Source organism: Vigna unguiculata, unplaced genomic scaffold, assembly GCF_037176805.1.
Source record: "Vigna unguiculata cultivar grain cowpea cultivar isolate G323 ecotype 2 unplaced genomic scaffold, ASM3717680v1 ptg000051l_ERROPOS819693, whole genome shotgun sequence".
In the NCBI taxonomy this organism is placed as follows: Eukaryota; Viridiplantae; Streptophyta; class Magnoliopsida; order Fabales; family Fabaceae; genus Vigna; species Vigna unguiculata.
Genome location: NW_028196698.1, coordinates 175,001 through 178,155, shown reverse-complemented (window position 1 = coordinate 178,155; position 3,155 = coordinate 175,001).

Below are 3,155 nucleotides of genomic sequence, written 5' to 3'. Positions count from 1 at the left end.
CCAAGTTGCCTTGTTCGCAGTTTGGCCTAGTTCACTCTTTTCCAGTGTCATCCCCCCAAGTTGCCTTGTTCGCAGTTTGGCCTAGTTCACTCTTTTCCAGTGTCATCCCCCCAAGTTGTCGTTGCCAACAACCCAAGAGTCCATAGTATTCGGAGTTCTAGCGGGGCCTCCCCTTGCTTCCAACAACCCAAGAGTCCATAGTATTCGGAGTTCTAGCGGGGCCTCCCCTTGCTTCCAACAACCCAAGAGTCCGTAGTATTCGGAGTTCTAGCGGGACCTCCCCTTGCTTCCAACAACCCAAGAGTCCATAGTATTCGGAGTTCTAGCGGGGCCTCCCCTTGCTTCCAACAACCCAAGAGTCCATAGTATTCGGAGTTCTCGCGTGGCCTCCCATTGTTTCCAACAACCCAAGAGTCGGTCGTATTTGGAGTTTCACATCGCTTCCCAGGAAGCCAACAACCAAAAGGTCGGTCGTATTTGGAGTTCAGTATTCGCTTCAGTCGATTCCAACTTCCCAAAAACCTGCCTTCTTCGCAGTTCGGCTAAGTCTCCCTCGTTTCCAACTTTCCTCTAAGTTGCCCTCCTCGCAGTTTGGCCAAGTTCACTCTTTTCCAGCGTCATCCCCCCAAGTTGCCTTGGGCGCAGTTCGGCCTAGTTCACTCTTTTCCAGCATCATCCCCCCAAGTTGTCTTGTTCGCAGTTCGGCCTAGTTCACTCTTTTCCAGCGTCATCCCCCCAAGTTGCCTTGTTCGCAGTTCGGTCTAGTTCACTCTTTTCCAGCATCATCCCCCCAAGTTGCCTTGTTCGCAGTTTGGCCTAGTTCACTCTTTTCCAGTGTCATCCCCCCAAGTTGCCTTGTTCGCAGTTTGGCCTAGTTCACTCTTTTCCAGTGTCATCCCCCCAAGTTGTCGTTGCCAACAACCCAAGAGTCCATAGTATTCGGAGTTCTAGCGGGGCCTCCCCTTGCTTCCAACAACCCAAGAGTCCATAGTATTCGGAGTTCTAGCGGGGCCTCCCCTTGCTTCCAACAACCCAAGAGTCCGTAGTATTCGGAGTTCTAGCGGGACCTCCCCTTGCTTCCAACAACCCAAGAGTCCATAGTATTCGGAGTTCTAGCGGGGCCTCCCCTTGCTTCCAACAACCCAAGAGTCCGTAGTATTCGGAGTTCTAGCGGGGCCTCCCGTTGCTTCCAACAACCCAAGAGTCCATAGTATTCGGAGTTCTCGCGTGGCCTCCCATTGATTCAAACAACCCAAAAGTCCATCTTCTTCGCAGTTCAACATCGCCTCCCTCGTTTCCAACAGGCCCAAAGGTCGTCTTCTTCGCAGATCCACGAAGAGCTCATCACGATTTGCCACATTCCATTTCCCACGGGTTGTCAACAACACTTTCTCACACTTCCCGCAATCGAGTACGTGCATGACATGCCAAAGCACATCTTATTTGCCTTCCATCGCACTCAAGACGACGGGTTGTGGAAGAACGATATTGCTCACAACAAGTTCAAGGACAACGTCTCAATCAAGGGACACAACCGAATTATGTTAACTGGGTCGCTAAAGTAAACCCGAGTTCATATAATGCACCGCATCCAAAAGAACTAGCCACAACACGTGCATCACTGAGATGTTTCACTAGATGGAACACGTGCGTGACATTAGGATCCTCCAACACCTCTTCGTGATGGAAAGATAGAATTCGAAGCAACCACAGAAGTACCGTCTAGTGGGTAGGCAACACAGGGACTGATCAACCAATATCACCCAAGGCAACGGGTGAAAATGGAAGAGATGCATGCTTGACCGTTCGATACGCAAGGCATGGAGCCAGCCAGCAAGTGCATCTCGATTACAACTCACACACCCTCACGTTCGCAAGACACCACACCACAAGACGGTCCACCCCCCACCTACCATGGGCAAGCAAGCAAATGGAAACATCAAGTGACGCATGGTCAAGCATCGCTAGGCATGAAAATAACTTTCCACAATATCCGAGGGACTAGCTGCCGAGCTAACCAACGATCAGTGACGACCGTGTGTTGGTATTAATAAAGCTCAACAACTATGAAGAGGCTAGTTGTGCCATGATAAACATGCTAACGCACGCACCACGTGAGGGGGGAGGCCTCATCAAGCTCCCTTTAAAACCTGCCAGTGTGGAGCTGGCCGGCTCAAGGAGCACTCCCCCCCTATAAGAGGTTAATATGCAAAAGGCAAAATTGTACAAGTAGATACACTTTTTTTGAGCAGACATAAGTCCATATCTCGGGCTACACTTCGAATTTTGATGCGATTTTTTGCAGTAATTCGTAGAATAATGGTATCTCCTTGCTCACCAAATTTCATAATTTTTCTCCAAGGGGAACTATTTTTTTTATTTTTTTTACTTACCGGGTATGTGTAAAATCGGGAAAAATAGAAAAGCACATGTAGACTTCGAATTTCGACCTCATTTTTTCCAGTCCACCACTAAACAATATCAGGAACCTCCCCACAAAATTTCATTCAGTTTGGCCAAGGTCTTAAATTTGACAAATTTTGGCACCAAGCTATCTAGTCGCGGTGCACCGACCAACTTGGCCAAGTGCAAAATGCATCCAATTCAAAACTTTTGTGCACCAACACTTTTACAGTACTCATTTGGGGACATTTGGAGGCCTTTCCAACCCTCACATCTCAAAAACCACGAATTTCATTTTTTCACAAAACTCCCCACCAAGCCTTCTAGCTATGCCGCGGTGCACCGCCAACATTGGCCATGTGCAAAACCCTCCGAACTCAAAACTTTCGTGCACCAAGAATTTCATGGTATTCATTTGGGGACATTTGGAGGCCTTTCCAACCCTCACATCTCAAAAACCACGAATTTCATTTTTTCACAAAACTCCCCACCAAGCCTTCTAGCTATGCCGCGGTGCACCGCCAACATTGGCCATGTGCAAAACCCTCCGAACTCAAAACTTTCGTGCACCAAGAATTTCATGGTATTCATTTGGGGGCATTTGGAGGCCTTTCCAACCCTCACATCTCAAAAACCACGAATTTCATTTTTTCACAAAACTCCCCACCAAGCCATTTAGCTATGCCGTGGTGCACCGCCAACCTTGCCCATGTGCAAAACCCAACCAACTCAAAACTTTCGTGCACCAAGAC